Below are 18,699 nucleotides of genomic sequence, written 5' to 3'. Positions count from 1 at the left end.
TAGCACGTAAGTCATTCCCTCATGTCTTAACAGACGTCGTATCGTCCTGTCCCTTCTCCTTATGAGTGTTTACATATATTCCTATCCTCTCCGATTCTGCGCAGAACCTTCTCATTCCTTATCTTATCAGTCCACCTAATTTTCAACCTTCGTCTGTAGCACCATATCTCAAATGCTTCGATTCTCTTCTGTTCCGATTTTCCCACAGTCCATGTTTCACTACCATACAATGCTGTACTCCAGGCGTACACTCAGAAATTTCTTCCTCAAATTGATATTAGTAGACTTTTCCCGGCCATGAATGCCGTTTTTGCCATTGTTAGTCCTCTTTTCATATCCTCCTTGTTCCGTCCGAAACTGGTTGTTTTGCTGCCTAGGCAGAAGAATTCCTTAACTTCATCTACTTCGTGACCATCAATCTTGATGTTAAGTTTCTCGCTAGTCTCATTTCTAATACTTCTCATTCCCTTCTTCGATTTACTCTCAATCCATACTCTATACTCATTAGACTTCATTCCGTTCAGCAGATCATATTATTCTTCTTCATTTTCACTCAGCATAGCAATGTCATCAGCGAATCGTATCATTGATATCCTTTCACCTTGGATTTTAACTCCACTCCTGAACCTTTATTTTACGTCCATCATTGCCTCCTCAAAAAAATCGCTCTAAGAACTATGGGACTTAACAAATGAGGTCATCCGTCCCCTAGAACTTAGAACTACTTAAACCTAACTAACCTAAGGACATCACACACATCCATGCCGCTCGGCCACTGCGGCCGGCATTGCTTCCTCGATGTACAGATTGAACAGTAGGGGCGAAGGCTATATCCTTGTCTTACACACTTTTTAATATGAGCACTTCGTTTTTATCGTTCACTGTTATTATTCGCTTTTGGCTGTTGTACATATTGTATATGACCCGTCTCTCCCTATAGCTTACCCCTACTTTTTTCATAATTTCGAACATCTTGCACCATTTTACGTTGTCGAACGCTTTCTCCAGGTCGACAAATCATATGAACGTGTCTTGATTTTCCTTTAGTCTTACTTCCATTATTAACTGCAATGTGAGAATTGCCTCTCTCGTGACTTTATCTTTCCTAAAGCCAAACTGGTCGTCATCTAGCCCTCCCTCAATTTTCTTTTCCGTTCTTCTGTATATTATTCTTGCAAGCAACTTGGATTCATGAGCTGTTAAGCTGATTGTGCGATAATTCTCGCACTTGTCAGCTCTTTCCGTCTTCGAAATTGTGTGGGTGATGCTTTTCCGAAAGTCAGATGGTACGTCACGAGACTCTTACATTCTACACACCAATGTGCATAGTCGTTTTGATGCCACTTCCCTCAATGATTTTAGAAATTATGATAGAATTTTATCTATGCCTTCTGCATTATTTGATCTTAAGTCCTCCAAAGCTCTCTTAGATTCTGATTCTAATACTAGATCCCCTATCTCTTCTAAATCGACTCCTGTTTCTTCTTCTATCACATCAGATAAATCTTCCCCCTCATAGAGGCTTTCAATGTATTCTTTCCACCTATCCGCTCTCTCCTTTGCATTTAGAAGTGGAATTCCCGTTGTACTCTTAACGTTATCACCCTTGCCGAAGGTTGTTTTGACCTTCCTATATGCTGAGTAAGTCCTCCAGACAACCATTTCCTTTCCGATATCTTCACATTTTTCTTGCAGCCATTTCGCCGTAGCTTCCCTGCACTTCCTGTTTATTTTATTCCTGAGCGACTTGTATTTCTGTATTCCTGAATTTCCCTCAAAATTTTTGTACTTCCTCTATGGATAAATTCAAATATTTCTTCTGTTACCCTTGGTTTCTTCGCCTTTAACTTCTTTGTACCAACGTTTTCTTCCCCAACCGCTGTGATGGCCCTTTTTTAGAGATGTCGATTGCTCTTCAACCTTACTGCCTACTGAGCTATTTCTTATCGCTATATCTATGGCCTTAGAGAACTTCAACTACATCTCGTCATTCCTTAGTACTTCCGTATCCTACTTCTTTGCGTATTGATTCTTCCTGACTATTGTCTTAAACTTCAGCCTACTCTTCATCACTACTATATTGTGGTCTGAGTCTATATCTGCTCCTGGATACGCTTTACAATCCAGTGTCAGATTTCGAAATCTCTGTCTAACCACGCTGTTATCTAACTGAAATCTTCCCGTATCACCAGGCCTTTTCGAAGTATATCTCCTTCTCTTTTGTTTCCTGAACAGAGTATTCCCTATTACTAGCTGAAACTTGTTACAGAACTCAATTAGTCTTTCTCCTCTCTCATTCCTAGCCCCAAGCCCATATTCTCCTATATCCTTTTCTTCTATTCCTTCCCCTTCAACTGCATTCCAGTCTCCCATGATTATTAGATTTTCATGTCCCTTTGCATATTGTATTATCCTTTCAATATTCTCATACACTTTCTCTATCTCTTCATCTTCAACTTGTGAGCCGGCCGGAGTGGCCGAGCGGTTCTAGGCGCTACAGTCTGGAACCGCGAGACCGCTACGGTCGCAGTTTCGAATCCTGCCTCGTACATGGATGTGTGTGATGTCCTTATGTTAGTTAGGTTTAAGTAGTTTTAAGTTCTAGGGGACTGATGACCACAGCAGTTGAGTCCCATAGTACTCAGAGCCATCAACTTGTGACGTCTGCATGTACACATGAACTGTCGCTGTCGGTGCTGGTTTGCTGTCGATTCTGATAAGAACAATCCTATCACTGAACTGTTCACAGTAACACATTCCGTGCCTTACCTTCCTATTCATAACGAATCCTATCAAAGACACCTATTTGCACCGCCACTCTGCTAACCTAGTAGCCGCTTCCTGCGTGTATTGCACGCCTGACCTATTAAAGGGAACTCTACAATTATCTATTCGACAGCGGAGGTCGAAAAATTCGCATTCGTTACCATCTCAGAGTCTTCTGAGCCTCTGGTTTAGACATTATGCTCTGTTCCAAACCAGAGGATCGCGACAAGCCTGGGTACGACGCTTTAAATAGACAGCATTGCTTGTTGCCTTCACCAAGTTGGCTATCCGCCTAAAGGATTCGAGGATGCCCTCAGTACCCAGGCGGTAGGCGTCATTCTTGCCGACAGGTGCCGCTTTATGCAGCCGGTTGCTCCCAGTGCGTTCGATACGCGCCGACAGTGCCTCTTGCACATCACAGGTGCCACTCCACGGCGAACATACCGAATGCACACTGGCATTCTTTCCCGCCTTGCTTCCTATGTCTTTGAGGGGCTCCATCATCCGCCTAACTTTGGAGATTTCATTGACAAGCATACTCACCCTCTGCACTCGTCTGGATTGGCCAGGAAAATCGGCCGCTGGCCTAAGAGGAGGGGCATCTCGAGCTGGCTCAGAGCTACCATCAACACTGCGTAGCGCCTCGTACCTGTCGCTAAGGCGAAGGGAGCCAGCCGCGCGACCAGTTTCCTCTTTAGACTTCCGTCCAGTGACACGCGAACCCAACGCTGTTTGCCGCACACTGTCCAATGAGGACGGTTAGATGTTGCCTATCAGAAGATACTGCTATACCCGGCTCATCGGGGGCTTCCAATGGCACCAAAGGTGTCGCATGTCACGTCCCGAGCGCCCAATGGAGCCGTAACTCTGAGCGTTAAAAAATGGTTCAAATGGCTCTGAGCAATATGGGACTTAACTTCTGAGGTCATCAGTCCCCTAGAACTTAGAACTACTTAAACCTAACTAACCTAAGGACGTCACACACATCCATGCCCGAGGCAGGATTCGAACCTGCGACCGTAGCAGTCGCGCGGTTCCGGACTGAGCGCCTAGAACTGCTAGACCACCGCGGCCGGCCTCTGAGCGTTACCCAGAAGCATGTCTACGGTAGCCAGCGCTGCTTCCAGCTGTTTACGGACATCAGCCAATTCTCCTTGTGTCTGCTCACAACAAGCACAGTGCCTAGCCATATCGCAGTGTGTAAAAATAGATATACGATCTGAAATGGGACTACTGAATTTGGAATGTACGCAAAATATAACGAGAAGAATAAACAAAACTAAAATTCCCTCTGCAGATTTCTCACTTTACCCTGAGATGGCAAGCTCTTAAACACAAATTTCACCACCGAAGTGGATATATTTACAATTGCCTGTTACTATAACCTCTACCGAACCGGAAGCTACTGCACGAGGTAAGTACGCCAACTAGAATGCGCTGATGTAAACCGTAAGCTGTGTATCAGCAGGAGATTTATATTTAGTAGCGTCACGAGGAGCTTCTAGTAGCGGGAAAATTTCACTAGGAAGCCGTCTTGCACAAGGATATGCACCATGATTTTCTCACTAACAGAAACTTACAGTAATTTGCTAATCACTAGTTTACTAACATGCACAGGTATAGTTCACTTCTTTGCAGAAGCACGCGAAGAAAATGAAAGTAAACTACCGAGTATGAGACACCTGCCGCTCTGTTACTTCTGCTGGTGCGTCTGTTCGGCTCGGCGTCTGCCGGCACACTCCATGAGCTACAACACCCAGTACCATCCGCCGTGCATTCCGTGGTTGTTTCTGGAGTGTGTAGTCTCTAAGAGAAAAAAAATAATGCACCACGAAGAATAAACAGGATGGGACGGAAATCGGTGTATACGATGTACATGCACAGACAAATGATTACAACTTCAGAAAAATTGTGTGATTTATTCAAAAGAAATAGTTTCACACAAATTGAGCAAGTCATTAACGTTGTTAACCTTAGAGTAACCTCAGTTATACCCAGGGTGTATTCCAATTTCAGTCTTTCCCTACAGTCTTTACAGTCCACCACAACTCCATCTAGTATTATGGAGGTTAATACCTGATACCTTAACGTATCTTATCGGCCCACCTAATTTTCAACGTTCTTCTGTAGCACCACATATGTAATGTTTCGATGGTCTCCTGTCCCGGTTTTCCCACATTCCATGTTTTACTACCATACAATGGCGTGCTCCAAAGTACATTGTTAGAAATTTCTTCCTCAAATTAAGACCTATGTTTGATAGTACTAGACTCCTTATGGGCAGGTATGCCCTTCTTTCCAGTGTTACTCTGCTTGTTATGTTCTCCTTGCTGCGCGCGTCATGGGTTATATCGCTGACGAGGTAGCAGAAAACCTCAACTTCATCTACTTCGTGATCACCAGCCCGGATATTTAGTTTCCTGTTGTTCTCATTTCTGCCAGATCTCATTACTTTCGTCTTTTTTCGATTTATTCTCAGTTCATATTCTGTGCTCATTAGACTGTTCATTCCATTCAACAGATCCTGTATTTCTTCACTTTCAATGAACACAGCAATGTCATCAGTCAAACTTATAATTGATATTGCTTCCCCTTTCATTTTATGTCCTCTTTTGAACATTTCTTTTATTTCTGTCATTGCTTCTTTGATGTATTGGTTGAGAGGCTACATCCCTGCCTTACACCTTTTTAATCCGTGTATTTCGTTCTTGGTCGACAAATCCTATGAATTTGTCTTGATTATTCTTTATTCTTGCTTGGATTATCAACCGAAACCTTTGAATTCCAGAAGCCAAACTGATCGTAATCTTTAATATTCTTTTCCATTCTTCTGTATAGTATCTTTCTTTCAGAATAATGTGAAAGATGTTTTTCAGAAAGTCTGATAATATATAGCCTATGTGATATATTATCCACACCAGTGTGAATAGTGGTTTTGTTGCCAGGTCCTCAAATGATTTTAGAAATTCTGATGGAATATAATCTATCCCCGCTGCCTCATTTCATCTTAAGTGCTCCCAGGTTCTTCTAAGTTTTGACTAGTACTCGATCCCCTATCTCTTCTGCATAACTCCTGTTTCTGCCTCAGTGACGTCATCAGGCCTTCAGTGTACTCTTTCCTCCTATACGTTCCCCGTATTTAACAGTGGAATTCCCATTGCTCTCTTATTGTTATCACCCTTACGTTTAGTTTCACTGAAGATTGTTTAGACTTTTCTGTATGTTGTGTTATTTGTTTCATTCTTACGTGACTTGTGTTTCTGTAATCCTGAATTTCCCTTAACATGTTTGTACTTCCTTCTTTCACCGTTTAATTGAAGTATTTCTTATGTTACCCACGATTTATTTGCAATTACTTTAATTGTGTCTATGTTTTTCTTTCCAACTTCAGTATTGCCCTCTTTAGAGATTTCCACACCATTTTTAATCCTAGCACGTCATTCTTGTAGTTCCTTGCTGTTGTTTCTTGAACATGTTGTATGTTACCAGTCGTACCTTATAGCTTATTCCTATTTTTCTGAAAATTTCGAACGTCTTGCATCATTTCACGTTGTCAAGCGCTTCTTCTAGATCGAAATATCCTGTGGATGTGTCTTCAGTCTTGCTTTCGTTATCAAGCGCCCCGTCACAGCTCCCTCTTTGGTGTCTTTACCTTTCGGAGCAGTGCACGCACCAGTTTTCTGTCGCTCACATCGAATATCGATAGCTATGATCCCGTTCTGTATGTCTTTGCCGTTGCCTAATGCTTGTGATGTGAAGAGACTTGATAATGTCGCTAGTAAACAAAACGTTCTCGGTCCCGAACTTATCCCCTGATTAAATTTTGAATAAAATAAACAACAATGGCGGATAAACACTTTCCGCATGAGAAGTCACTTTGGCCCTGCGAACAGCCTGGACGAACAGGAGTGGACAAATTTTCTGGACACTCTTCCACTTACCACAGGAAACCGACCCTAAAAGGCGAAAGAATCAGCAATGAGCAACTGTATAAGGATGCAGACGGTAATGGAAACCACTGGATTGAAGGCACATAAGACGTACCCACGGGATATGTGGCATGTAATTGGAAAAGTGTAGTGACGATCTTTTCATTCGGATCTCTGGGAGGGGACCGCAGAGTGGGAAGTGACATGAGAACAAGATGGAATAAAAAACGAAACAGTAACACACCACGAGTCGGGGCGTGAAAAGTCAGATGATTCATCAAACAAGAGAACAAACAAACGTTGACAACAATAGTTCAGTTATATGCCGGCCGCGGTGGTCTAGCGGTTCTAGGCGCGCAGTCCGGAACCGCCCGACTGCTACGGTCGCAGGTTCGAATCCTGCCTCGGGCATGGATGTGTGTGACGTCCTTAGGTTAGTTAGATTTAAGTAGTTCTAAGTTCTAGGGGACTGATGACCACAGATGTTAAGTCCCATAGTGCTCAGAGCCATTTGAACCATTTTGAAGTTCAGTTATACATGCCGACGTCGCAGGCAAAAGATGAAAATAAAGTATAAGGATATTGCACGGTAATTCATTATTTAAAGGGAAATTATAACCTAATAATCAAGAGGGACTGGAATGTGGTTGTAGGGAAAAGAGTAGAAGGAAGAGTTACGGGAGAATGTAGACTTGGTGATTGGAATTAGAGGCGGAGAAAGGCTAAGTTTTGTAATAAATTTCAGCTAGTAATAGCGAATACAAAAATCACATAAGAAGGAGGTATACTTGGAAAAGGCTCTGAGGCACTAAAAGATTCCAGCTGGAGTACATCACGCTCAGAGATTGCAGAATCAAATATTGGGCTGTAAAGAGTACTCTGGGGCAGATGTAGACTCGTATCACAATTTGGTAGTGACAAAGAGCAATTTGTAGATTAAGAGAATCATCCGAAAGGCCGGCCGAAGTGGCCGTGCGGTTCTGGGCGCTGCAGTCTGGAACCGAGCGACTGCTACGGTCGCAGGTTCGAGTCCTGCCTCGGGCCTGGATGTGTGTGATGTCCTTAGGTTAGTTAGGTTTAATTAGTTCTAAGTTCTAGGCGACTGATGACCTCAGAAGTTAAGTCGCATAGTGCTCAGAGCCCTTTGAACCATCATCCGAAAGAGCCAGTGTGAAAAAAAGTACTGAGGAATGATGAGACGCATTCGAGTTCGCCAAAGACGTGGCTTCTGCGATAAGGAATTACGCAGTAGGCGGTTCAGTTGGAGAGGATTGGCTGTCTCTGAAAAGACAGATCACAGATGTTGGCCAGACTCACATAGTACAAGGAGGGTGACTGCGAAGAAACCTTGGGTAAGAGAAAAAACCGATTGATGGATGGAAGAAGGAAGTACAAAAATGTTCAGGAGAAGACAGAAATACAGAAACATAAATCACTTAGGAATGAAGTAAGTAAGAAGTGCAAGGATGCCAAGGCGAAATTGTTGGAGGAAAAGTACGAAGAAATCGATAAATAAATGATCGTCGGAAGGGCTGATTCGGTATAGAGAAAAGCAAAAGCAATTTTCGGTGAAATGTCAAACAAGGGTGGCAATATAAGAGGTGGAAATGTAATATAATAACATATGAGAATTCCACTGTTAATCGCTTAGGAAAGGGCAGATGGATAGAATGCGAATGTGAGGAACAGTTCTTGTCTGATAACGTGATTTCTTAAATAACGGGGAAAGTGGCAATCAAATGTCTATTCAAGTTGAAGTGTAGAATTCATGAGACAGGTGACATACGATCAGACTTTCAGAAAATTATCATCCACACAGTACTGAAGATTGCAAGAGCAGGTATATAGGAGAAATATAGCACTACCAGCTTAACAGTTCATGAATCCAAGTTGCTGATATAATTTACATAAAAAAGACAAAGAAAATGGAGTACCTGTTAGATGAAGATCAGTATGGATTTAGGAAAGTGAGAAGGCAGGGTTAGTGGTAAGCGACAAGGGACAGAGAATACGAAAAATTTGGAACAAAGAAACTTCGTTACGACACGATGCAATATGTGGTAGGAAAGACTACTGCAGTACAGGTAACGAGTAAGACCTATTACATCTACATCTACATCTACATGATTACTCTGCAATTCACATTTAAGTGCTTGGAAGAGGGTTCATCGAACCACAATCATACTATCTCCCTACCATTCCACTCCCGAACAGCGCAAGGGAAAAACGAACACCTAAACCTTTCTGTTCGAGCTCTGATTTCTCTTATTTTATTTTGATGATCATTCCTACCTATGTAGGTTGGGCTCAACGAAATATTTTCGCATTCGGAAGAGAAAGTTGGTGACTGAAATTTCGTAAATAGATCTCGCCGCGACGAGAAACGTCTTTGCTTTAATGACTTCCATCCCAACTCGCGTATCATATCTGCCACACTCTCTCCCCTATTACGTGATAATACAAAACGAGCTGCCCTTTCTTGCACCCTTTCGATGTCCTCCGTCAATCCCACCTGGTAAGGATCCCACACCGCGCGGCAATGTTCTAACAGAGGACGAACTAGTGTAGTGTAAGCTGTCTCTTTAGTGGACTTGTTGCATCTTCTAAGTGTCCTGCCAATGAAACGCAACCTTTGGCTCGCCTTCTCCACAATATTACTATGTGGTCTTTCCAGGTACATAGTTGAATTGACAACCTTGAGAATCGTACTATTTGTCGAGTAATCGAATTCCAACGGATTTATTTTGGAACTCATGTGGATCACCTCACACTTTTCGTTATTTATCGTCAACTGCCACCTGCCACACCAAACAGCAATCTTTTCTAAATCGCTTTTCAACTGATACTGGTCTTCGGATGATCTTACTAGACGGTATATTACAGCATCATCTGCGAACAACCTAAGAGAACTGCTCAGATTGTCAACCAGGTCATTTACATAGATCAGGAACAGCAGAGGTCCCAGGACGCCTCCCTGTGGAACACCTGACATCACTTCAGTTTTAGTTCAAATCGTAATTACTTATAAGGAAGTACGAAGAAGAAAATATGTTAGCATTCTCTTAACCTCTGAATATCTGCTGGAGTGACAATTCAGAAAATGTCAATGCAGTTCGAGAAACGTAACCTACATATGATTCATTTAAGCAAGACAGATGGGGCATCCAATATTTAAGTACTATTTGTGCCAGATTACAAAAGTAATCACAGTTTTTCTGATTTGCAGTTTTCATTTTAACTGTATAGTACAAGGCACAAGAAATAACGTGCAAGACCCAGTTAAAATGTAAAGTTTCGCATGTAGATTACTTGATTGTACATGTTACCCCTTAGTTCCTCAGCTTACACGTTTCCATAATGAACAATTTAATCAGCATTAGGAAAATCGGTTAAAGTTATCTCAATTAACTGATGAAGTCCTAATACAAAAATTTTACATCAATCGAGGGCAACCTCAATGAAAAATTGTAGCGATACAATGCAGTGCTAAAAAAAAGCAGTGAATAACAAAATTCGAGAAACATTCATAACAGAATTAGACATACTGAAGGTGAAATACTTCATAACAATTTAATAAAAGAAGAGTTACATGCTTCTCACCCACAAGAGCTTCTATTCGATCAAACCTGAAAGCCAAAGTTTTAACGACGGGCAAGTTTAGAGTATTACAAACGGAAGTACCTAAAACCTTACACTAAAAGCAAAAAGAACAGACAAACATGATGAATCAACAGCACAAGTACCAACTTCATTCAAAAGCATAAAAGCATAAAAAAAGAAAAAAACGTACTAACCAAATTAAATAAGACATTCCATTTTACTCATCTAGATTGCTACACAAATGAATGAACAAATATAATTAATAGCTTAGGGCCTTCAAGCACATCAAAATGGCTAGTGAATATTTATAGGACTAACTGGGCACAGACAGGATACGATATCATACATCTGCGATCAACTCATGATAATGATTCTACAAACTCTCTGCAAAACAATAAACTTCATTAATACACTTGACACTCACATAAACTTGCGTATCACGTAACTTTAAAGATCCTATGAAAAGGCGAAAACGGGATGAATCAGAATTTACTAATGAAAGTGATAAACAAGCACCAGCGATCGACGTACCCGCCACAAGTTGTAACCACTGCTGTATAGAAGCATTAAACACAGTAGCAGAATTTACACGCAAAGCGGGAAGGAGAAAGCTACGTCCTACGCGAAAACGCTCGAGTACCATCTTGGGGACCGCCTACTAGGAAATAACACCCGCAAAACTAGGCACGACTGACGGACATTACTGCCTAAAATTGTCCTACACGCAGACAGCAGAAGTACCTAGTTGGCGGGGCCCCTAGAGTAGGAAATAACAGACACGCAGTTGGGTACTACCAAACACATTACAACTTAAACGCGTTCTCTACGCAGATAGCACAAGTACCAGCTTGACGGTGGTCCTAATGTAGAAAATAACAGCGGGCCACTAGTGTACAACTGATGAACATAGAGAACAACACACTAAGAGAAATAAAGAGAGAAAGACATGTACTACATACTAAACGACAGACCTACCGTAGTGTATAACGATCGAGAACATGGTGCACTTTACAGGAGATATAAACATTGAAATTAAATACAAGTTGCTAAGCGATGGACACATCACACAAATAAACATCGTAAAACTTTGGACGTTACATAAACCCCGATAGCTGAGCATTCGGTGCTTTTAACCTGGCATTTAAATTCTAACACTACCACACGAAGACTCAGAGTGCGAGGTTCCAACACGTACATAAGAAAAACATTTAACAACTTAAGCGCCCACGCACTGTGGTTAGGCAGCACAAGGGGCCATAACCAAGAAGCCGGATAGCAGAAAATTTTTAAGGAACAGATATAAATCTTCTGATAACGACAGAGCTGACGCTCACCATTAACATTGGTATCGCATTGAGAGACAAAATGATTGGGTGCTGCATTTGGCACCGCAAGGATGTAAGGTGCTAGGCTTGTCGAATCCACATCACTGACTGACAAAAACGACGACACTTCCTCCGTACTCAGCTGTGCCCAGCGGGGGAAAAGCAAGTTGCGGCCAACGAGGCTCATCAATAGCACCAAGCGCCTCCAGTCAGTTAATTCAGCTCGGTGCCCAAACCAGCCAGCACGCAGCCTTAAATCTGAGAGCGACCGTCCACCGGCCCCCAGCCTCACGCGAATATGTTCATAAGAGGAAAACCTGCCCCACATTCAACTGTAAATAAATATCATAATAAATATATATTTTCCGTATCTACGTAACTAAATTGCTCTCCAGGAACACACAACAATTGCAGGTTGCCTATCTAATGGTTTTGAGGGACAACAATAATTTTATTTTCAGTGTTTCGATTGGTCATTGACTGAATCTAAAATTTAAACTGCTGTCTTTATCTACAAATGGAGAGGTATAATCTTATGTTAACTTTTAAAACAGTAAGATAAGAGTTACAATTAAAATTTGTCTCGAGTCACGGTAACTGACGATGCACAAATACCAGGGCTGTATTCGCCCATAATTGAGAACGGAGTACTTAGCGCCATCCATCAAACGTTACACATAATTTCAAACCTTTACTAAACTTTTTCTTCCTGACTCCCAATCCCTCACCTCCCTTTCCCCCACAGAATTATGGAAGGATAAAAAATTATCGCTTATTATATTTTCGTTATTCTTGCGTCCAAAGTTCTGAATCAGGCATAACGTTTTGATTTATTACTTCTTTATTATTAACTCTATGCGCAATATGTTTTCACACAGTATCTACATTTAGCACTGCATGTATCCGCAGAATTATATCATTTTACGACGCGGTTCAAAAGATATGACATCATAAACGTTGAGAAGCGTGTAAAACTATTGCTTAAATTTAGCTCAAATTACTCAGAATATATTCATCCAGTTTTTCATAATGAGAGTACTTAACGACTTCCCACAAACTTGAAGTATAATTTCACACATTTCCTAAATTTTTTGTCTCTTTTAAAGTGATCAGACGTTTGAAGCTTTTTATACATGGAAGTTCCATTAAAACAGCTAACTGCTGAGCGCTCATATCCTTGTATATTCTTCAAGAATAAAATACAGCATCTGCGACTCGTAATATCTAATTAAAGGAATGTGTCCTCAATATAATTTAACTTCAGCCTGCCCTAGTGCAAATAAAATAATTACACGATTCAGGAATGAATACAGAAGAATGACTAGCGTTTACAAAGCTTAATGAAGTTTGCTTTTACACGGAACCAGAAGCTGCAGGACCTCTGCTGTACGTCTCATTGTTTCCTCGCCTATGCCGCTCACGCGTCTTCGTCCAGGTACTGGGTCCCATGGAGGGTACGGCTGGGTGACAGCTCGGTACCACTTAGTCGTAGAGAATAGTTAACAATCAGAAGCAGGATTATTCCGCACTTGCAGCTCTTAACGCAGCACTTAGCAAACATTTTCGATACATCGTTTCAGTACAACGTTTTCAGTTAAAACTTTGCTGGGGAATTAATGGTGTTTGCTTTAACTTGAGACAACTCAATATCTCGAAAACGATGCATCCTACGAAAAACATGTTTTAAATGAAAAGTTAATATTAGTTAAGGGGACATCCGTCTGATAGAAGTAACCTGCGGGGGCGATGACAACTTTATATTTTCAAATGGGAAACCTCCATCCTTGTTGCTATTCGGATCCTACGGTTTACTGAAACCATTGTTTTCCATTCCTGGCAGATACAGCCGTTAGCGACAAATGTCAAGTGTTCTTGTGCTTGCAATGAGGAACCGACGCATTTGACTCCCTATTGCTTTTACTATGCAAATGCAAAGTTTTGTGTTCTGACATTTGTTGTTGATATTCGAGCGTTACTTCAGTGTTTGAAATGTGACAGTACAAATAATATGATCAGACATTGACAATTCTGGCAAATAACTACTTATATTGTTACGTAGTTTTCTGTTCTCCACGGTGTTGATCATGATGAGACCCCAGACCACCCTAGACCATCGGAACGCTCGATCTCGGTGGCCACCTCGACCCCCGCCGGACTGTGTTTCTATCCAATCGCCGTAACTTCCGCGCTGGCCGCTATACGGATTTCTGTGGAATAAAAATAATCATTGTAATAAGGTAAAATATCCGTGAAGTGATTGCGATAGGTGCACCCGCAATGAATACACACGGAAACCAAACGATCCAATAATAAGACGGGAGGGGATTCACCGGAATCAAGCACACTGCTGGTGATAGGCAAGAGGATTCACCAAAATCAAGGAACCCGATGGGGACAGAATTATTACATCCACGTCGTTGTCCCTGGATCAAGCTAAACGTGGTCTCTAACCAGACAGTGAAACGACTAAACATATTGTACTTCACAATGGACTTTGCACCACTAACGTAAATTTCTAACATACATATCAACCGTTAGCAAAATAAGGTTAACATTTAAATCTTACATGAAAGATAGAAGCAGAGGCATCGGTTCATAACTACAAAAAGAGGCACGCTTGTTATTTGTCGAATATGATGCCATCTACCACGAACGGAAAACAATGTTGGAACCGTTATGGTACCACTTTGCAAGATAGGCATGCAAACCAAAACATATAACCTTCAGTAGTAATTAACACATCACCAGGAACCAGCAATGGTTGTGCCTGAGAAGCATAAATCATGGAAGGACGGGCCAAGATGGCGTAACTGAACGTCATTTACTATGACATTTTATTAACACAATTACTGTAAATTGATATAAACATACTGAACATTCAAGTATAGTACAATCGTTGTTTTAAGAATTACAAGTATTAAAGAGAAAAAATGATCTGTTAATAGTCTAAATAAAAATAGTAAAACAAATCCATACAAGAACCAGAAACTAGATATCTGTTTCCTGTTGACTGGAGCCAGCTTTACCTTCAGGACAAACCATAAATGAAAGTGAAAACATAAAATCGGGCACCCGCCAAACACCAAAACAACAATATTACAGTAGTTATAGTAGTTAATACTGAAGCAAAACCTTAAGACTACAATGAGAAAGCAATACGTGGATAACAACTTAATAAGGCTGCATTTAACTGTGAGTCCACAAGCGTTCATTCAGTGGCCATCCTACGTAGACGAGGCCCACACCCTCCGGCACTACCACCGGCCAACACCCTCGCAACGGACCTGCCAACATGGGACAATGGACAGCCCTACTAGGGCCCTCACGCAAAGGCCGAGCCAGAACAGCCACAAAATAAATTACAGTTGCACTCTGTAACATACACACACCACCAATTAATTCCTGTGTGGGTGATAATGAGAATGATTCACCACACAGATGAATTCAAACCAAGTGACACACTATGACCTGCACATATGGTATATAAAGGGTAGCCTACAGGAATTTATCAGCAATAAGACTGCATTTAACTGTGAGCCCACAAGCGTTCATTCAGTCGCCAACCTTCATAGAAGAGGGCCGCACTATTTGATATCGCCAACGGACCACACCCACACAACGGACCTACCAACGTGGGACAATGGACAGCCTAACTAGGATCCACACACAAATGCCGATCGAGAATATCCATAGACTAAATTACAATTGAACTCTATAACAGACACACATCAGCAGTTAATTTCTATTTCGATTATAGTAAGGATGAATCACCTCGCCGGCCGCGGTGGTCTAGCGGTTCTAGGCACGCAGTCCGGAACCGCGCGACTGCTACGGTCGCAGGTTCGAATCCTGCCTCGGGCATGGATGTGTGTGATGTCCTTAGGTTAGTTAGGTTTAAGTAGTTCTAAGCTCTAGGGGACTGATGACCACAGATGTTAAGTCCCATAGTGCTCAGAGCCATTTGAACCATTTTGAATCACCTCACAGATGAAGGCAAACCAAGTGACACAAGGGATAGCCTGTAAGAATTTACAAGCAATGAAGCACCCTTCAAAAATATATACAAGCGTATAAGTATAGATTTCCGCAATTAGGAGAAAACTATTTAACCTGTTGTGCTTATAAGCAAATGACAAATTGCTTACACTTATTTAACAACTATCAGTGAGAATAACAATAAATATGCACAAGTAACTTTTAGGCAATATAGAGATTTTATAGCTCCTTAGAACAAGAGAAGAGAAACACCCATACAGCTGTCAGTTCTGGTCGCAACTCAATTAAAAATAGGCTAGTCTACAGTATAAAATATTTCTCTTAAGGAAGACAGGGTTCCGAGACGGTTTGATAACCGATAACAACTTGAAACTCAAACTTTAAAAAAATGACTTAGCGTTAACACTGGGAGTTTGAGCCAGTCCCGGATCACTATTGTGGCCGTGATCACTGCGTTAATATTCCGAATTACAGCCTTATGTTTCCGGCTGATAACAGCAGAAGACCACTTCGGGTTGAGTTAGCAATCCCGCCTGAGTCGTGCGGAACTGTCCGTCCTTCAGCATAAGACGGCCAACTAACGCCACACAGCCACAGCTCGGTCCGGAAGGCCAGCCAGCTACCACATGCAGCAGTCAACAGCCTCCAACTTAACAAACTCTTTAGACGCTCGCTGCCACAAACACACTCATTGCTCACTCTCTAATCAGTCGCTGCTCACCCGTTCCTCGTCTATTCCAACACCAAAATTGGTCAAGGAGGCGAGATTGTGAGGATAGGACAACACCGGAGATTTCAAAATAAAAATCGACTGCAGCATGCGAGTAGTACCGGCTCAACCTTCCACCCCCTCCTCCCCCCTCTCCATACAGGAGCCTGGAGAGGAGCGACAGTAGGTTTAACAGTCTTTACGGCGTACTGCCATCCTTGACCTGGATGACGTGCGTCCTATGCCTTGCACCCGAGGCTTCATCCCGCACCCGCAGCGTAATTGGGGAGGGCACCTCGATGCGACGCCATGGTCTCAGAAAGTATGGGTAAACTTATTTTAAAACTATAAGCAAGAATAACAATAAATATGCATAAGTAACTACTAGACAGTACAGGCAATTCGAAGCCCCTTGGAACAAGTGAAGTGAAACAACCGTACAGCCCAATGATTGAAACGAATTTCTGATCACAGGTCGACAAAAAGTACACTAGCCTATAATATAAAATGTTCCCCATAAGCAGGGTAGAGACCATGAACTGATAACAAATAACAACTTGGAAATCAGCTTAACAAAAATGACTTGGCATTATCACTGAGAGGTTGGGCCAGTGCAGGATAATCAAAGTGGAAACCCGGTGCAAAAACAGCTGACTACCGAGCTTAATTGTTAATTGATTTCAAACAATCATCACTTCCGAAGCCAGCCGGGAGCAGCTATACAATACCAGCGAGCCCTTATGACTAGAAACACTCAGTCGATATCCCGAATTATAGCTTTACGCTCCCAGCTGATAACAGCAGAAGACCACTTGGGGTTGAGACAGCAAACCCCGCCAAGTCAAGGAGAACTGCCCGTGCTCCAGCATAACGCCACACAGTTGCAGCTCGGTCCGGAGAGCCAGCCAGCTCCCACGGGCGGCGCCCAGCGGCCGCCAGCTCGGTGCGCTCCTTACACGGTCGCTGCCACAAACACCCACACTGCCCACCGTGGAAGCGCTCGCTGCCCACCCCTCCATTTCAAAATCAAAGCAGCCCAAGGAGCAAGACCCTGAAGGTAGGACAACACCTAAGGTATCAAAATGAGGATCGACCGCAACATGAGAGCCGCACCGGCTCAAATTGTTTCGGTAAACCGTACCTATTTTTGGGCGTAGAATCTGGTTATTCAGTACAGTTTGGGAGTTCACATTTCAAAACAAGAAGTTGACCTCGCCCACGTAAGAGAGGTGGTTAGGAGGTGACCACCAGTTGACAAACAGATATCCCCTTTAATAATATTAACTTTTCACTTACAACTTTTTTTTTCGTAAAATGCATCGTTTTCGAGACATTTAACTGTATCAGCTTGAAATAAACGTCCTGTTTAATCAGACCGTTACGAGATGAAAAGGAGCAATATAAGAGAAACAAGCGAGATGCTCTGTACAGGAGAGCGTGACTCACAAGTGCCTCTCCGCAGGTAGAGCAGTATGCATCATATGGCCTCCCTCCAAAGTCTCCTGTCTGGTTGTTAAGTACATGTTAAACTAAGCTGTGTCTTGTTATTGAAAATTATTACTGGGATTTTGTCCATCAATTCAGCTCTCATGCAGCAGTGCGAGTAGCTGGCTTTAGTAATTTTAAAATCTTATCGAAAATACAGTAAAAAATCGAAATATTACGTTGGTGCATAAGTTCAAGCGTTCTTGTATTGCATGTTGGTATTCCGGTTGGTACGGTTTTAATTATCACTTGAGATTTCTTATTTGGTAGTTCACTGTTGCTATTTGCGTTCAAATTTTGTCACTGGAGACAGTGAGTGGAGGCGAGAAGAAATGGAGCGCCATGTGGAGAAATCAGAACATTTGAGACATACTCTATTGTTTGAGTTCAGTAGATGGGTGACAGCAGCAGAGGCGGGCAGAAACATTTGCACCGTATATCGGGAAAATACCATTGGGCAGAGCACGACAAGAAAGTAGTTTTCTCGTTTTAAGGAGGATCGTTTTGACATCAGTGACTCTCCGTCGTGCGATATTTGCGTGTAAGGGGGAAGGTTCAAAATTCGGGTGTATGGGTACTGCATGCTCTAAGGCAAAATCACATATGGGTGGCCATATGTGCCTCTCTGCTTGATCGTCGTCAGTTGGTTCGTGAATAACACCGACGATTCCTATCCTGTATCGTTACTGGTGACGAGAAGTGGTGCCTTTATGCCATCATAAGGAAAAGAGAAGAATGTTTGTCCTAACAAAGTGGCAACTCTCCACCGAAAGAGCTATTCACATCCACAAAAGATAATGTTATCCATCTGGTGAACAGCTGCGGTGTATTCAAAATGTGCAAATGTGTAAATTCCTAAGGGAACAAACTGGTGAGGTCATCGATCCCT

Source organism: Schistocerca cancellata, chromosome 5 (genome assembly GCF_023864275.1).
Source record: "Schistocerca cancellata isolate TAMUIC-IGC-003103 chromosome 5, iqSchCanc2.1, whole genome shotgun sequence".
NCBI classification, from domain to species: Eukaryota; Metazoa; Arthropoda; class Insecta; order Orthoptera; family Acrididae; genus Schistocerca; species Schistocerca cancellata.
Note: the sequence above shows the minus strand (reverse complement) of the source record.